Here is a 19,365-nt window from a genome sequence, read left to right on the forward strand (position 1 = left end):
GCAAGAACACTGGAGTGGGTTGCCGTTTCCTTCACCAATGCATGAAAGTGAAAAATGAAAGTGAAGTCACTCAGTCGTGTCTGACTCCTAGTGACCCCATGGACTGCAGCCCACTAGGCTCCTCTGTCCATGGGAGTTTCCAGGCAAGAGTAGTGGAGTGGGGTGCCAGGGCCTTCTCCGCATTTGTATGCTGGAAATATTTAACAGAAAAACCTTAATCATGTGAAGTAAAAAACTGTTTAAAATACTTAAATGCAACTCTCAATATTCACTAGTAGATAATAAAGTTGAACTCATTTATTCAACGGCTACACAGCACCTGTTATATGCCAGGGCCTGTGAATAAGATGCTGAACAAAGCTGTTATGGTCTCTGACTCAAAAGAGCTTATAGTACAGTTAAGAGATGATGTAAACTCCTATGAATTTTATTCCCTTTTAGTTTTCAAGTTTACTTTTTCTCTTTTAGAAACAGTTTATTTTCCATCAGCCTCTTTCCATTTTAGCTTGTGGAAGAACAGCTTAAGACTACTCAGTGGTCGCGCCCTCGTCTTCAGGGGCCTGAGCGGTGGGAGCTGCACAGTGGTCTTCAGGCAGGCTCCGCACTCCAGGCTGCAGCAGGGAACTGCCAAATAGGCACCGATGGCACCCGCACGCCTGCAGACCAGTCTGCCGCCTCAGGTCAAGCAGCAAAGAACTCAGGAGCTGAAGGGGTCTATTCACCGTAAAATTTCTCCCTGGTCACAGCCTTCTCAGCTGCTGCCTGCTCTTCTTTTTCAGTCTCTTCAGGATCTCTGTAAAAGTTGAGATCAGCCATGACCTCCCATCGGTGTTCACAGGAGATGGTGCCATGCATGCGCAGAACTTCCCCGGGTGAGTATCCACCACATCAGACCCACCAAGTCAGCTTTCTTATTGCATGGGATGACAACGTCCACTCTCCTCTCCTCTTTGCAGAGCCTGTGTTACACAGAGCAATGGTGGGCAGCTGAACGTAAGAGGTCTCTGTGAGCAGCTGTAACCACCAGAAACTGTGGCTCCTGGAAGGCTGCCCGGATCTGGTTAGTGAGGTTCCAGGAGAGAAGCGGCCAGCAACAGGAGTGGCTCCAGGAGCAGCAGCAAACTTCAACACAGCTTCCTGGAGGATGTGACACTCACATCAGCTGGACTTTCAATGGCAATAATGGCACGACCTGCAACAGAAGTTCCGCCCAGGTTTTCAGATTTATGATGTAGATGCCATCATTTTTCCTTTTGTAGATGTACTGTTCCATTTGGAAGTCAAGCGTGGGTCCCAGCTGCAAGAAATTTAAGGACACCCACGCCCTTCATCTGCAGGACATAAAGGACTCTAGACATTGTGAAAGCTTTCCTTTAAATTAAAACGGGAATCCCAAACAATGCTGTTATGGATCCTTGTCTGGGAAGTGTAGAAAAGTTAACTTCTTAATAAAGATGTCAAAGCACGCCTTAACTCAGTCATTCCAAAAAAACGTGTGACATGCTTCTACATGCCCAATCATACAGAGCATTCAATGGTGAACAAGCCTGGCATGGTCTCCACTGGCCTGCCTCCTGTTTACATGTGGGATTCCAGGCTGCTTTGCTGTGTTTCAAAACCAAAAGTTCTAGAGCAGCAGTTCACAAAATGAGTTTGGTGAAACTAGTCATAAGATGCATCAATGTTCTCTGGCCAAAGAAACTTGAGAATGCTATATAGTTATTCATTTCTTGAATAATTACAATGTATGTATCAGTTCAGTTCAGTTCAGTCGCTCAGTCGTGTCCGACTCTTTGCGACCCCATGAATCGCAGTATGCCAGGCCTCCCTGTCCATCACCAACTCCCGGAGTTCACTCAGACTCACGTCCATCGAGTCAGTGATGCCATCCAGCCATCTCATCCTCTGTCGTCCCCTTCTCCTCCTGCCCCCAACCCCTCCCAGCATCAGAGTCTTTTCCAATGAGTCAACTCTTTGCATGAGGTGGCCAAAGTACTGGAGTTTCAGCTTTAGCATCATTCCTTCCAAAGAAATTCCAGGGCTGATCTCCTTCAGAATGGACTGGTTGGATCTCCTTGCAGTCCAAGGGACTCTCAAGAGTCTTCTCCAATATCACAGTTCAAAAGCATCAATTCTTCGGCGCTCAGCTTTCTTCACAGTCCAACTCTCACATCCATACATGACCACTGGAAAAACCAGAGCCTTGACTAGACGGACCTTTGTTGGCAAAGTAATGTCTCTGCTTTTGAATATGCTATCTATTTGCATATTTAAAAGCTTTGGGGAAAACTACAGTAAAGAGGAGGGGCTTCCGTGGTAGTTCAGTGGTAAAGAACATGCCTGCCAAGGCAGGAAATGTGGGTTGGATTCCTGGGTTAGAAAGGTCTCATGTAGAAGGAAATGGCAACCCAGTCCAGTACTCTTGCCTGGAGAATCCCATGGACAGAGGAACCTGGTGAGCTACAGTCCACAAGGTTGCAAAGAGTTGGATATGACTCAGTGACAAAAACAAAACCAAAAAAAAAAGCAAAGAGAATTTTTTTCCCCTAAGGTGCCCTGGGTCTTCGTTGTGGTGTGCAGGCTTTCTCTGTTTGCAGCCCAAGGGGGTTCTCTGGATGTGGAGCACAAGAATGCGTGGGCTCGACAGCTTCAGCCCGTGGGCTTAGTTGCCCCAAGATCCTAGTTCCTCGACCAAGGATCAAACCTGCATCCCCTGCATTGGAAGGTGGACTCTTAACCACTGGGTCACCAGGGAAGTCCCCCAAATCTTTTTAATCCAAATTTACTTGGTCTTAGAACCCTTGGAACTCCACAAAATACTATTAATTACATTCTCCTGGGTGTGAGTGGAAGGGTTGCTGCTGTGGAATAAGCATATGCCCAGGCCTGAGGATGAACCTTCTAGGCCACAGGCAGAGTCGAGGGACCCTCTGCTCCCCATTCTCCTTAGCTCTGCCTTAGTGCCTCCATTGCTGCTCACCACCGCCCAGAGCCCACCCCCACCACACGCTACCTAATCCAACTGTGCAGGAAAGAACTAAAAGAGCAAGGCTGCCCCTTAGCTGGGGAGAGTTCCCATCACTCCCAGAATGGGTAAGAGTGACTCACTGTGCCTAAACTATTTACCCAAACAACATGGTTTATGTTAAACACTTGCTTTCCTTCTGGAATGTGGAATTTTAGTACACGCCAGGCAGCAAATGACTGCATGGCCCGCCCCAATTAAAAACCCTGGGCGCTGAGACTGTTGACAGTTTCCCTGGGTGGCAACAACATTTCATGTGTTGTCCACTTTTTGCTGAAGGAATCAAGTGTGTCTTACACGATTCTACTGGGAAAGGACTCCTGGAAATTTATACCTGTTTCCTCCAGATTTTGCCCAGTGTGCCTTTTTCCTGTACTGATTTTGCTCTGTATCTTTTTGCTGTAATAAGTCACAGCTGTAAGTACAACTATATGCTGACCTCTGAGTCCCTCTAAGGAATCAGAGAACCCAGGGGCACTTCTGGCAACCACCAACACAACAGCCCAGTGCCCCAAACCACCCAGCATCGATTTCCACCTGATACAAGCGTCACCTGACACCCAACACCACCATCTCGGACCAGCTCAATTTTCTTAACTTCAGTTCTCCTTCCTTCCCTATTTCAATTACTTCAACTCCCTGCCTCCATCTGTGACAAGCAACCTCCATACAAATTCTAACCCTCCATGTCAGCTGATTTCCAACCCTAAGCCCTCCACCCAACCTCAACTTTTCCAATTCCCAAACTACTTATGACCTAGTGTCACTCCAACAGTATCTAGCCTACTCAACCTTGTTCCCTGTATCTTCTCAATATGCCCTGGAACCACCACTGATGTGAGACATCTGTGGGCTGCAGCTCTGCAGGGAGGTCAGGTCCTACAAAGAGTGGTGACATAATCCTGAGGGGCGTACTTTCTCCATGTATGCCTGTGGTCACTGAGGCCATGACTCTGGCTATGTTTTAGAGATTATGGGAAATGCCGGTCAGGAAAATGTGACCAGCTTTCCATCTTGTACCCAGTCATCTTGTATCTTACCAGCCTCCATCCTTGAACTTCTCCAATTCATCCTTTTCACTGAAGTCTTCTCTTAAAACCCAATATTTTTCTACTGCTTTTAAAGGTAAAGGACACACACAGCTTATATAAGAATGAGAGAAGATATTTTAAGGAAAAAAGGAGAGTGAATCTCAAAAGTATAATCTCAAAGCAGACAATCCAGACTAAACCACATTTTCCAAGTTCTATAAAATACCTTTAAATAAAAACAAACAAACAAAAAAAATCAAATTGACAGGCCAACCGAAAGCAGAAAGCATAGAATGTGTGCTCATTCTACATTCCAGTTCAGTTCAGGCATTCATTTGTGTCTGACTCTTCGCGACTCCATGGACTGCAGCACACCAGCTTCCCTGTCCATCACCAACTCCCGGAGCTTGCTCAAACTCATGTCTATCGAGTTGGTGATGCCATCCAACCATCTCATCCTCTTTCGTCCCCTTCTCCTCCTGCCTTCAATCTTTCCCAGCATCAGGGTCTTTTCCAATGAGTCAGTTCTTCACATCAGATGGCCAAAGTACTGGAGCTTCAACTTCAGCATCAGTCCTTTCAATGAATATTGAGGACTGATTTCCCGTAAGATTGACTGGTTGGATCTCCTTGCAGTCCAAGGGACTCTCAAGAGTCTTCTCCAACACCAGAGTTCAAAAGCATCAATTCTTCGGTGCTCAGCTTTCTTTATAGTCCAACTCCCACATCCATACATGACTACTGGAAAAACCATAGCCTTGACTAGACGGACCTTTGTCAGCAAGGTAACGTCTCTGCTTTTTAATATGTTCTCTAGCTTGGTCATATCTTTTCTTCCACGGAGCAAGTGTCTTTTGATTTCATGGCTGTAGTTACCATCTGCAGTGATTCTGGAGCTATGGGGCCAGATGCCATGATCTTCGTTTTTTGAATGTTGAGTTTTAAGCCAACTCTTTCACTCTCCTCTTTCACTTTTAACAACATGCTCTTTAGTTCCTCTTCGCTTTCTGCCATGAGGGTGGTATCATCTGTATATGTGAGGTTATTGATATTTCTCCTGGCAATCTTGATTTCAGCTTTATCCAGCCCAGCATTTCACATGATGAACTGGCATACAAGTTAAATAAGCAGCGTGACAATACACAGCCTTAACATACTCCTTTCCCAATTCGGAACCAGCCCGTTGTTCCATGTCCTGTTCTAACTGTTGCTTATTGACCTGCATACAGGTTTCCAAGGAGGCAGGTATGGTGCTGTGGTATTCCCATCTCTTTAAGAATTTTCCACAGTTGGTTGTGATCCACACAGTCAAAGGCTTTAGTGTAGTCAATGAAGAAGTAGATGTTTTTCCGGAATTCTCTTGCTTTTTCTATTTAATCTCTGGTTCCTCTGCCTTTTCTAAATCCAGCTTGAACATCTGCAAATTCTTGGCTCACGTATTGCTGAAGCCAAGTGGAGAATTTTGAGCATTACTTCGCTAGCATGTGCTGCTGCTAAGTCCTTCAGTCGTTTCCGACTCTGTGTGACCCCATAGACGGCAGCCCACCAGGCTCCCCCATCCCTGGGATTCTCCAGGCAAGAACACTGGACTGAGTTGCCATTTCCTTCTCCAGTGCATGAAAGTGAAAAGTGAAAGTGAAGTCACTCAGTCTTGTCCGACTCTTAGCGACCTCATGGACTGCAGCCTACCAGGCTCCTCCGTCCATGGGATTTTCCAGGCAAGAGTACTGGAGTGGGGTGCCATTGCCTTCTCCGGCTAGCATGTGAAATGACCACAATTGTGCAGTAGTTTGAACGTCCTTTGGCATTGCCCTTCTGTGGGACTGGAATGAAAACTGACCTTTTTCAGTCCTGTGGCTACTGCTGAGTTTTCCAAATTTGCTGGCATATTGAGTGCAGCACTTTAACAGCTTTTAGGATTTGAATTACCTCAGCTGGAATTCCATAACCTCCACTAGCTTTGTTCATAGCGATGCTTCCTAAGGCCCACTTGACCTCACACTCCAGGATGTCTGGCTCTAGTGATCACACCATCATGGTTATCTGGGTCATTGAGATTTTTTTTTTGTATACTTCTTCTGTGTATTCTTGCCACCTCTACTTAATACCTTCTGCTTCTGTTAGATCCATACCGCATCTGTCCTTTATTATGCCCATCTTTGCATGAAATGTTCCTTTGGCATCTCTAATTTTCTTGAAAAGGACTTTCCCATTCTATTGCTTTCCTCTATTTCTTTGCACTGATTACTTATTAAGGCTTTCTTGTCTCTCCTTGCTATTCTTTGAAACTCTGCATTCAAATGGGTATATCTTTCCTTTTCTCCTTTGCTTTTAGCTTCTCTTCTTTTCTCAGCTATTTGTAAGGCCTCCTCACACAAGCATTTTGCCTTTTTGCATTTCTTTTTCTTGGGGATGGTTTTGATCACTGCTTCCTATGCAATGTTACAAACCTCTGTCCATAGTTCTTCAGGTACTCTATTAGATCTAATCCCTTGAATCTACATTCCAAGATATATACAAATCAGGACACTTAAAAAAAAAAGGCTCAAAGCCACTAATACTACGAAAAAATTGAGTAAAGATTTCTCCTTTCAGTTTTTTCATATTCTTTGAGTGCTGATTTGCAGCACACAAATTAATCACATTGTTATTGGAAGGCAGATAAAGGACCGGTTTCCTCATGGTATAAGATGAAAAGAGTTATGGAGATGAAGGGTGTGACGGCTGCACAATAATGTGAATGTGACCATGAACTCCTTATTGCCAAATTCAGACTTAAATTGAAGAAAGTAGGGAAAACCACTAGACCATTCAGGTATGATCTAAATCAAATCCCTTATGATTATACAATGGAAGTGAGAAACAGATTTAAGGGCCTAGATCTGATAGATAGAGTGCCTGATGAACTATGGAATGAGGTTTGTGACACTGTACAGGAGACAGGGATCAAGACCATTCTCATAGAAAAGAAATGCAAAAAAGCAAAATGGCTGTCTGGGGAGGCCTTACAAATAGCTGTGAAAAGAAGAGAAGCGAAAAGCAAAGGAGAAAAGGAAAGATATAAACATCTGAATGCAGAATTCCAAAGAATAGCAAGAAGAGATAAGAAAGCCTTCTTCAGCGACAGAATGGGAAAGACTAGGGATCTCTTCAAGAAAATCAGAGCTACCAAAGGAACATTTCATGCAAAGATGGACTCGATAAAGGACTGAAATGGTATGGACCTAACAGAAGAAGATATTAAGAAGAGATGGCAAGAATACACAGAAGAACTGTACAAAAAAGATCTTCACAACCCAGATAATCACGATGGTGTGATCACTGACCTAGAGCCAGACATCCTGGAATGTGAAGTCAAGTGGGCCTTAGAAAGCATCACTACAAACAAAGCTAGTGGAGGTGATGAAATTCCAGTGGAGCTATTCCAAATCCTGAAAGATGATGCTGTGAAAGTGCTGCACTCAATATGCCAGCAAATTTGGAAAACTCAGCAGTGGCCACAGGACTGGAAAAGGTCAGTTTTCATTCCAATCCCAAAGAAAGGCAATGCCAAAGAAGGCTCAAACTACCGCACAATTGCACTCATCTCACGCGCTAGTAAAGTAATGCTCAAAATTCTCCAAGCCAGGCTTCAGGAATACGTGAACCGTGAACTGCCTGATGTTCAAGGTGGTTTTAGAAAAGGCAGAGGAACCAGAGATCAACTTGCCAACATCCGCTGGATCATGGAAAAAGCAAGAGAGTTCCAGAAAAACATCTATTTCTGCTTTATTGACTATGCCAAAGCCTTGGACTGTGTGGATCACAATAAACTGTGGAAAATTCTGAAAGAGATGGGAATACCAGACCACCTGATCTGCCTCTTGAGAAATTTGTATGCAGGTCAGGAAGCAACAGTTAGAACTGGACATGGAACAACAGACTGGTTCCAAATAGGAAAAGGAGTTTGTCAACACTATATATTGTCACCCTGTTTATTTAACTTTTATGCAGAGTACATCATGAGAAACGCTGGACTGGAAGAAGCACAAGATTGCCGGGAGAAATATCAATAACCTCAGATATGCAGATGACACCACCCTTATGGCAGAAAAGTGAAGAGGAACTAAAAACGCTCTTGATGAAAGTGAAAGCGGAGAGTGAAAAAGTTGGCTTAAAGCTCAACATTCAGAAAACGAAGATCATGGCATCTGGTCCCACCACTTCATGGGAAATAGATGGGGAAACAGTGGAAACAGTGTCAGACTTTATTTTTGGGGGCTCCAAAATCACTGCAGATGGTGACTGCAGCCATGAAATTAAAAGAGGCTTACTCCTTGGAAGGAAAGTTATGACCAACCTAGATAGCATATTCAAAAGCAGAGACATTACTTTGCCAACAAAGGTTCGTCTAGTCAAGGCTATGGTTTGTCCTGTGGTCATGTACGGATGTGAGAGTTGGACTGTGAAGAAGGCTGAGCGCCGAAGAATTGATGCTTTTGAACTGTGGTGTTTGGAGAAGACTCTTGAGAGTCCCTTGGACTGCAAGGAGATCCAACCAGTCCATTCTGAAGGAGATCAGCCCTGGGATTTCTTTGGAGGGAATGATGTTGAAGCTGAAACTCCAGTACTTTGGCCACCTCATGCGAAGAGTTGACTCATTGGAAAAGACTCTGATGCTGGGAGGGATTGGGGGCAGGAGGAGAAGGGGACGACAGAGGATGAGATGGCTGGATGGCATCACTGCCTCGATGGACGTGGGTCTAGGTGAACTCCGGGAGTTGGTGATGGACAGGGAGGCCTGGCGTGCTGCGATTCATGGGGTGGCAAAGAGTCAGACACGACTGAGCGAGTGAACTGAACTGAACTTAACTGTTCCACGTATCCTTGTGGCTCAGATGGTAAAGAATCTGCCTGCAATTTGGTAGACCCAGGTTCGATCCCTGGATCAGGAAGATCCCCTGGAGAAAGGAATGGCAATCCACTCCAATATTCTTGCCTGGGAAATCCCATGGACAGAGGAGCCCTGCAGGCTACAGTTCAGGAGGTCCCAAAGAGTCAGACTGGACTGAGCATCTAACACAACAACAATGTGTCCTTTACCCAGTTTCTTCCAATGGTAACACCTTGCAAAACTATAGTACAATATAGTACCAAGATACTGACACAAACACAGTCAAAACACAAAACTTTTCCATCACTTTAAGGATCCCTCAGGCAGCCCTTATATAGCCTCCTGCACTTCCCTTTCACAACCTTCCCACTCCTTAACCATGACAACAACTAATCTGTTCTGTTTCTGTAATTTTGTCCTTTCATGAATGTTACATAAATGAAATCATACTATATGCAACCTTTTACTATCAGCTTTTTCCAGTTACCATAATTTTCTGGAGATTCATTTGGGCTGTGTGTTACATGTACCAATAGTTTCTTCTTCTATTTTAAAAACTTTTTTTCGGCCATGCTACACAGCTTGTGGGATCTTGTGCAGCATTTGGTATCTTAATTCCCTGACCAGCGATCAAACTCATGCCCCAATAGTTTGTTCTTTTAATCCTGAGTACTATTCCATGGTATGAATGTTTATTCATAAACTGTTTATTCATCCACTGAAGGTCCAGGTTTTGGCTATTACGAATAAACTGCAATTAAACATTTGTTTACAGGTTTTGTGTAAAGAGAACCATAAATTCTTAAGGTTAAGGTGATCTACTTCATACAGAGCTCATTCAGAACTGAATTAATACTACAATGATCTTATTACCAGTTTTTCTTTTTTTCCAGAAACAGGCACTGTATTAAGCAATTTATAGGTACTGTCTGACAACACAATCCTATGAAGTAGACACTATTAAGTGCACATGAAAACAGGGATGGATAGACTAACTTGCCTGAAGGTATATAGCCTAGAAGTGACAGTTCTAGCATTCAAACCCGTGTGTGACTCTGCGTTCTTTCCCATCAGCCACTGCATACACTGTATTGTCAATTACCAAGTGCCTGAGCATTTCCACTGATGGGGAACGCACTAAGCAGTCCATATGGAAACTTTTCAGCTTTTATGGAAAGTTCTTTCACAATCTGAGGTAAAACGTCTCCTTGTAGCTTTCAATCCACTATACCAGTCTTTCTATTTGGTTTTACAAGCCACCTTTCACACAATAAATCGAAGGTAGTTATGTCCCCTATTTTATCTTCTCCTGGGTAACTGTTTTCAGTTTCTCAAAGCAATCATCATACAGGTCCTTTACATTACTCACCAATACTTTTCAGCTATCACCTACTGTTTCTAGATTTTATATTTTTGAGAGTAACTACTTTGTTATTCTGTAACACCATTGTTTCATTGAGAGTACAGCTCGCCAATATCATCAGTTCTTTCTTTTTTAAACAAATATTCCTAAGTCCTAGTGTTAGTCACTCAGTCGTGTCCGACTCTTTCTGACCCTCGGGACTGTCACCTGACAGGTTCTTCTGTCCGTGGGATTTTCTAGGCAAGCATACTGGAGAGGGTTGCCATTTCCTTCTCCAGGGGATCTTCCTGACCCAGGGATCGAACCTGGGTCTCCTGCACTGCAGGCAGGTTCTTTACCATCTGAGCCCCCAGTGGTTATAAAACAAATATTATTATCTAGCAAAATCCCAGCAGCCTTTTTAATGGAAATTGTCAAGCTGATCTCAAAATTCATATGAAAATGTAATGAACTCAGAATAGCCTATAAAACCTTGAAAAAAAAAAGTTGGAGGGCTTACATTCCTGATTTCAAAAGTTATGGTATAAGCATATGCCTATAGATCTTATGTCTCACCTATATGCCTACAGATAAATTGAACAGGGTTGAGAATTCAGTAATAAACTCTTATACCACAGACAGCTGATTTTTAACATGAGTGCCAAGAAAATCCAATGGGAGCAAGAACAGTCAAGAAATGGTGGGACAGCAGAATATTCACATGTAAAAGAATGAAATTATGACACCTAGCTCACATCACATACAAAAATTAACTCAAAATAGATTACAGACCTAAATGGAAGTGCTAAAACTATAAAACTATTTTCTTCTAAGAATACAAGAGTAAATCTCTGGGACTTTGGATTATGCAATGGTTTCTTAATGATGCCAAAAGCTCAAATAAGAAAAATAAAAATAGGTACTTGGGCTTCATCAAAATTAAAAAGTTCTGCTTCAAAGCATACTATCAAGACAGATAATTCCTCAGCAGTTCAGTGGTTAGGAATAAGTGCTTTCATAGCCAGAGCCAGGTTTGATCTCTGGTGGGGTAATCAGCAAAAAAAAAATCAGCCAAAAAAAAGAGAGAAACAAACAAAACACAACAAAACAAAGAAAATAAAAAACCCACAGAACGTTAGAAAAGATTGGCAAATTATGTATCTGATAAAGATATAATATATCTGATTATATATCTGTATATCCCTATACAAAGAACTGAGCAATAAAAAGAAAACATAACTCAAAAATGGTCCAAGAACTTAAACAGATGTTTCTCCAAACAAGATATACGATGACCATTAAGCACATGAAAGGACTCTCAACACCACTAGGAAAATACAAATCAGAAACGCAATGTGATATAGGACTTCCCTGGTCCAGTGGTTAAAAATCCACCTTGCAATGCAGGGAGCATGGATTCTATCCCTGGTCAGGGCACTAAAATCCTGCATGGCTCAGAGCAACTAAGCCTGTGCACCACTACTCGAGAGCCCATGTGTGTACAACAAAAGATCCCATGTGACCAAGACCCAGTGCAGCCAAATAAATTTTGTTTTATTCAGTCGCTCAGTCGTGTTGGACTGTTTGCAACCCCATGGACTGTAGCACGCCAGGCTACCCTGTCCTTCACTATCTCCCAGAATTTGCTCAAATTCATGTCCCTTGAGTTGATGATGCCATGCAAACATCTCATCCTCTGTTGCCCCTTTCTTCTCCTGCCCTCAATCTTTCCTAGCATCAGAGTCTTTTCCAAAGAGTCAGTTCTTTGCGTCAGATGGCCAAAATATTGGCGCTTCAGCTTCAGCCATCAGCCCTTCCAATGAATATCAGGGCTGATTTCCTTTAGGATTGACTGGTTTGATCTCCCTGCAGTTCAAGGGACTCTCAAGAGTCTTCTCCAGCACCACAGTTCAAAAGCATCAATTCTTCAGTGCTCAGCCTTCTTTATGGTCCAACTCTCATATTCATACATGACTACTGGAAAAACCGTAGCTTTGACTATATGGACCTTTGCTGACAAAGTAATGTCTGCTCTTTAATACACTGTCTAGATTGTCACAGCTTTTCTTCCAAGGAGCAAGTGTCTTTTAACTTCAAATAAATTAATTAAAAAAAAATACAATGTGATACCACTTCACACTCACAAGGATAGCTAAAATCAAAAAGAACAGACAATAACAAGCATTGAAGAGGATGCAGGAAAACCGGAATCCTTATACATTGCTGCTAGGATTGTAAAATGGCTCAGTCACTTTGACTGTTAGTCATTTCCTCAAAAGTTTTAACGGATTTACCAAATGACCTTCCCCTAGTTATATATCCAAGAGAAATGAAAACATTTGCACACATTGCCATTTGTGTGGAAATGCTCACAACTGCATAATTCATAATAGCCAAAATCTAGAAACAATCCAAATGTCCATTAACTGATAAACAGATGTGGTGCAGTCATTCAATGGAACATTATTCAGTAAATAAGCAATGAAGCTCTGATACATGTTACAACATGGATGAACCTTTAAACAAAAGGAATGAAGTCTGTCACAAAAGATCAAATGTAGTATACTTCTAATGATATGAAATGTTCACAATGGGCAAATCTACTGAGACAAAAAATTCCATTAGTGGTTGCCAGAGCTGGGAGAGGGGAGAATGGAGACTGACTACCGGTGGGTACTTTTGGGGTAATAAAAATGTTCTAAAATTAGACAGTAGTAATGTTTATGCAACTCTGTGAATATACTAAAAACTGACTGAACTGTAAACTTTAAAGACACTGAGTTTAACTCAGAAGTACATGAATTATAGTATGTCAACCTCAATAAAGCTGTTATTAAAAAAAATATTGTTCTAGCCATATTAAAATAACCAAAAATAGAAGCTAAGATGCAGTGACTACTATATGCCAGACAATGTACTACTATATATTATATGCTTTACGTTATTTTAGCATCACAGCAGCCTCTGAAGCATTTATCAGTTGCTGCTGCTGAACAAACTACCCCAAAACTCAGTGGTTTAAAACAATAACTATTATCACTCCGAAGTCTACAGCTACAAGCTGGTTACTTCCCTTGCTCTGGACCAGATCTGGCTATCTTTGAAGTACTTCCTCATGCATCTGAGGTTAGTCTCAACTAGGATGACTGATTCTACTGTACACTGTCTCTCAGCTTCTTTGCAGAGTGGCCTGGACTTGTCACAGCAGGAGCAACGGTCCAAGAGAACTAAAACACTAAGACCCCTTCGAATCTGGCTCAGACCAGTGAAGACTGTTGCATTCTATTGCAGACCATGATAGGCCAACTTGACCAGGGTTCAATCCCTGGGTTGCGGAGATCCCCTGGAGTAGGAAATGGCACCCCACTCCTGTATTCTTGCCTGGAAAATTCCACGGGCAGAGGAGCCTGCCAGGCTACAGTTGATAGGACTGCAAAGAGTCGGACTCGACTGAGTGCACACGGACAGTTATGTAAGTTACAGGTATGGTGTCCTGTGTTTTTACAGTCCATGGGGCCGCAAAGAGTCGGACATGACTGAGCAACCGAGCACACGCATATAGTCCAGGTTGGGTTCAAATGGTAGGAAGGAGACTTTACCGCTTTGTGGGAGGATCTGTAAAATTAGACCATGGGGTCGCAAAGAGTCGGACACAACTGAATGACTTTCATTTTCACTTTTGCTGCAAAATTACAATTTTTCTAACAAGTGGAAACCACTGTACTGTTAAAAAATGGAGAAGCTTGGATCTAAACATGGTTATTGGAATTGAGAGTAAATATTCCTCATCACTATACCATTTTTCTTCCTAGGTAGCCTCAACACTTTATTTGTGCAGCTATTTGTTGATTTTGACCTTAGTTAAGAATAACTGGACTTCCCTGGTGGCTCAGAAGGCAAAGCATCTTTCTACAATGTGGAAGATCTGGGTTCGATCCCTGGGTCGGGAAGATTCCCCGAGAAGGAAATGGCAACCCACTTCAGTACTCTAGCTTAGAAAATCCCATGGACGGAGGAGCCTGGTGTCCATGGGGTCGCAAAGAGTCAGACACGACTGAGTGACTTCACTTTCACTTTCTAAGAATAACTGAATTATTAAAATTTAATTGTTTTGAAACTTTGTCAATATTATCTACATTAATGAAAGTTTTTGAAACTTCACAACTTAAAAAAATTTAGTTATAAAGTTAATCAATGAGAACTAAAAGTTGTTTTGTTGTTGTTTAGTCACTAAGTCATGTCTGCCTCTTTTGTAACCCTGGACAGTAGTCTGCCAAGGCTCCTCTGTCCATGGGGTTTCCCAGGCAAGAATACTGGAGTGGGTTGCCTTTTCCTTCTCCAGGGGATCTTCCTGATCCAGGGATCAAACCTGTGTCTCCTGCTTGGCAGGCAGATTCTTTACCACTAAGCCACCTGGGAAGCCCAAAATTGTTTTGATAAAATTCCAAACCAGAAATTATTGAATAGAGTTGCAGTTTTCATATCAGTTTCTGCATCAGATGAAATTTGACTTTATTTTGCATGCATAATACTAGAAACTTGAGTCACACAGGTAGTTGCAAGGGATAAACATTTGTAATAGTTTTTTAGTTTTCATTTTTAAAAACTTTGGGCCAAAAGAACAGCAAAGATAGTAGAAAGAGTTTCCTACACCCTTCATCCAACTTCTCCTAATGTTAACATCTTACATGCCCATAGCACAATTATCAAAATTAAGAAATTAATAGTTACAATACTATTCACTAAACCATGGACTTTATTTGGATTTTGCAAACTTTTTTGATAATGTACTCTTCCTGTTATAGGTTCCAATTCAGGATCCTCCATATGGAGATCTGAATGTTTTTCTGAAATCTATCACCAACATATTACCTATCCTTTAAAAATTGTGTGAAAATTATAAATTTGAAAAATATATCCTCAGCTATTTCATTCAAGTAACAATTTAATACGATACAGTTATCTGAAGAGTTTTGTAGCATAGCCTAGATCACTGGTTTCCAATGGTGGCTGCACATTAGAATCATCTGAGTATAATTAAAACTCTGCTATCCAGAGTGTATCTCAGACCAATTAAACCACAATGTCTATTAGTGAGATTCAGACATAGGTATTTCATAGGTATTAGAGTTACCTCACTGATTCCAATGTGCAGCTAAGAGTGAGAACCACTGCATAGATGTCAATGGTTAAGGGAATTTCAACCCATTTAAGAACAGGTAGTCTCTGGGTATGGTTATATAACCAATTCAGCATTCAGTACATATTTCTCCAAAAAGCCATGAGATTATCAAATGTCTTATATTAATGAAGAGAGAGATATATATATATATATACATATATATATAAAATGTCATTATTTTGGTTTACCATTCATGGAATTCTGACAAAAGATGATACATTAATCTGCCATAACTTTTTCTCTATTGAAACTAGACTGATTTCCCAATGATCAGTAATTCTTTTTCATTTACTTTTTTTTTTTGCCATGTCATGTAGCATGCGCAATCTTAGTTCCCTGACCAGGCATAGGGATTCAATCCATGACCCCTGCATTAAGAATGTGGAGTCCTAAACTCTGGACCACTGGGGAAGTCCTAGGAATCTTTTTTTCTAAACCAGCAACTTGGTCCCCTATGAAACATCCGGCAATGTCTGATAGGAGTTTGGTTGTCACAACTTGGGGGAGAGGTGCTCCTGGCATCTAGTGAACTGAGAGGCCAGGGTTTCTGTTAAGCATTCTGCAATGCACAGGAGAGGCTCCCACAACAAAGAATTATCCAGTCCCAAATTTCAGCAGTGCCAAGATTGAGAAAAAGTGTTCTAAATCTTGAGTCCTGTAGGAAAAATTTGCTTCTTGGAGATTATTCACTGCAACATTGTTTCTAATATTGCAAGAATGGAAAGAGTCTAATTCAGCATATCCATACCATGGAATACTATGCAGCTGTTTATAAACAAAACAATCCTAAACGTTCTCTCCATATTAATGAGGAAAAAATCTCTAACATACAGTAAGTGGAAAACAAACCAAAAACAAAATGCAGAAGAAGGTATACAGCAGCTATCATTTATGTACAAAAGGGGAAAATCTATCCAATTTGTTTGTAAAAAGGTAAATATTTTGAAGGACATACAAAAATTGATAATCCTGTTTGCCTTTAGGGAAAGGAAATGGGTTCTTGTGGGGGCAGGAAGAGAGAGTGTAGTGTCTTTTATACTTTTTGACCTCTGAGCCATGTTGCTATCACCCAGGGAGAAAGTAAATTAAAAAAAATTAAATCAACAAACCCCTAATGAATCCTTTAAAGCTAACAAACAGCTTTTCTGTATGAATTATATTACTCCGTTTAGAAAAATCCTGCTGCATCCAATTGTGTTAGGCTGAGGTTAAAGAAAATAAACAGTGGGGCCCCATCCCAACAACACATCTAAATCTACCCTGGCAAGGTTTGGGAAACCCTCAGGTTTCTCACAAGGGTACTTCTCATGTACCATTCTTCACAGGAAAAATAACATTGTTTCAAGCTTGTAAAAACATCTTTTTTTTTTCCTTTACTCTGTGAGCCCAAGTTTCCTATCTGTAAAACAAGGGCAAGGACTATAGTAGTGTTTTCCAGACATTTTTCCTTCCTTTGGTAATATACCATTTACCAAGCTAAGAGCAATTTAAAATACCAACATATAAAAAATATACAAGGGCTGTACTGGGAAAAACAGGAATAAGGCACATCTGCTTTGATGTTCACTTTCTTCCAGCTACTAAATAAAGTACAGAGGAGAACATCTAGGGTTCAAAAAACAAAACAACCCAGAGCAACCACAATAGCGACAGCTAACATTTACTGAACATTTTCTGTAGATCAGGCACTGGTCTGAGTGCTTTATGTGAATTAACTCTATATATTTTCAAAACAATTCTATGACATAAATATTATTATCTCCAACTTACAAAGATAAAGTGGCAAGTATGGCAGAATAGTTAAAAACATGGACTCGAGAATAACTTCTTAAAAAAAAAAAGAATCTAACTTCTAGGATTTGAAATGGGGCTCTCCTACTTAATAGTTGTGTGACCTTAAGCAAGTTACTTAAACTTTGTGTTGTCTGTTTCCTCATTTCTAAAACGGAGAAAACAGTAGTATTTACATACAGGATTCTTAAAAGGATTAAATTACTTTAAAAAAATGGGTTATTACTATGACCAACTAGTTTCTACCCAAGTTTGCATAGCTACCAAGTAAAAGAGTCAGGCTTTGAACCCAGGCAGTGGGGAGTGTACATTTCTACTTTGCTAAAAGGCGATTACCTGAAGCATGAGTTTAAAATCATGGTACCCAAACAAAAATTGCAGAGTTCCTCCCTTGGTAAATAGAAAATTATTTATGGACTATTATATACATATATACATACATATATATATATTTTACTTATCATATAAGAGTTTGAAGCTCTATATTTTTATAGTATTTACCATAACTTGTCAAGTGTAAAGTTAACCCTGATGATGCTCCAGTAGGTTGTATTTTTAAATGTTTGAAACTTTATTTTAAAAGTGTACATCAGGATTTCCCTGGTGGTTCAGTGGTTGAGAATCTGCCTTGTAATGTGGGGAACTCGGATTTGATCCCTGGTCAGGGAACTAAGATCCCACACATCTTGGGGTAGCCGGTGAGCCGAAACTAGAGAGCCGATGTGCCACAACTAAGACCAGACGAAGCCAAATAAATAAATAGTTTTTAAAAAGTGTACACTGAAAAGCTTTTCTTGCTAATCTGCATTCCACCTTTCCCTGCTGCAACATCCCAGCAAGGAAGCATTATGAGATAAATGTTTAATTACTTCTATTCTAGTGGGGAAATCTGAGCTCAGCTTAGCTAAGACTGCTGCTGTACAGCAATAGCATAGAGCCCAACTGTCTATTTACAGCTTGAGGACTGATGCCAGAAGCAGAGCAGTAGGGAAACTCTGGAAATCTAGGCGGTTTTGCTGAGGGCCTCTCACTATGCTTAAAGAAAGTGAAGTGAAGTGAAGTGAAGTCGCTCAGTCATGTCTGACTCTTTGCAACCCCATGGACTGTAACCCACCAGGCTCCTCAGCCCATGGAATTTTCCAGGCAAGAGTACTGGAGTGGGTTGCCATTTCCTTCTCCAGGGGATCTTCCCAACCCGGGTATCGAACCCGGGTCTCCCGCACTGCAGGCAGACGCTTTACCGTCTGAGCCACTTTCAGTTAAATCTTACCCTCTTTTAAATTAAAATTCAAAACCATCATCCAAGGCAAAGTACTCTGGAGATAGTTGTGATTTGGCCCCCTTTCTGTGTTTCCTATTGCTACTGTAACAAATTGCCACAAACCTGGTGATAATAATAAAACAACATAAATTTGTCATCTAGAGTTCTGTGGTTTAAAAGTCCAAAATCAAAGTGTCAGCAGGACTGTGTTCTTTCTGGGTGCTGTAGTAGAGAATGTTTTCTTGACTTCTCTAGGTTTTAGAGGTTGCCCTTCATCTTCAAAGCCTGCCTGCAGCAGCTGGTCAGGTCTATGTCCTCCTGCATCACTCTGACACTGACTCTTTGGTCTTCCTCTTCCATCTTTCAAGAACTCTTGTAATTGCAGCGGGGTTACCAGATGATTCAGGGTAATCTCCCTATTTTCAGATTAGCTGATTAGTAAGTATCCTTAATTTTCTTTTGCCATGTAATATAACACATTTACTGCTTCCAGGGATTACAACACAGACATCTTTCGCGGAACCATTATTCTGTTTTCCATACTTTCCTTAGTTCAAATAATTCAAGGTTCATTCATTCAATAAGGTCATTTTATTGAGCACTTAATATATTTTAGTCTCTGGTAGGCACTGGGGACATACATAAAAGAATTGAATACTATCTTATCTGTCTATACTTAATGGGCAATTCATGAAGTGCAGTTATCAGAAGTAAGTTAAAGGCAGAGACTATAAGTAACTCTCTTTATATACAGGTGTAGTGGAATTGTATTAGAAGTGTTTTTTTTTCTTTGTAGCATATGCAATTATGTTGCTAAAAACAAATTTACTGTGAAGGCAATGTGATATAGTGAAAAAAGT

General features: G+C 41.2%; 1 protein-coding gene and 1 pseudogene across 3 annotated transcripts in view; both read right to left on the minus strand.

Moving 5' to 3' along the window:
- Positions 1-19,365, minus strand: part of DAP3 (death associated protein 3) — a 41,308-nt gene that overhangs the window by 19,414 nt on the left and 2,529 nt on the right. The window lies entirely within an intron of this gene.
- Positions 280-7,970, minus strand: LOC133245110 (small ribosomal subunit protein uS2-like; annotated as a pseudogene).

Source organism: Bos javanicus, chromosome 3 (genome assembly GCF_032452875.1).
Source record: "Bos javanicus breed banteng chromosome 3, ARS-OSU_banteng_1.0, whole genome shotgun sequence".
NCBI classification, from domain to species: Eukaryota; Metazoa; Chordata; class Mammalia; order Artiodactyla; family Bovidae; genus Bos; species Bos javanicus.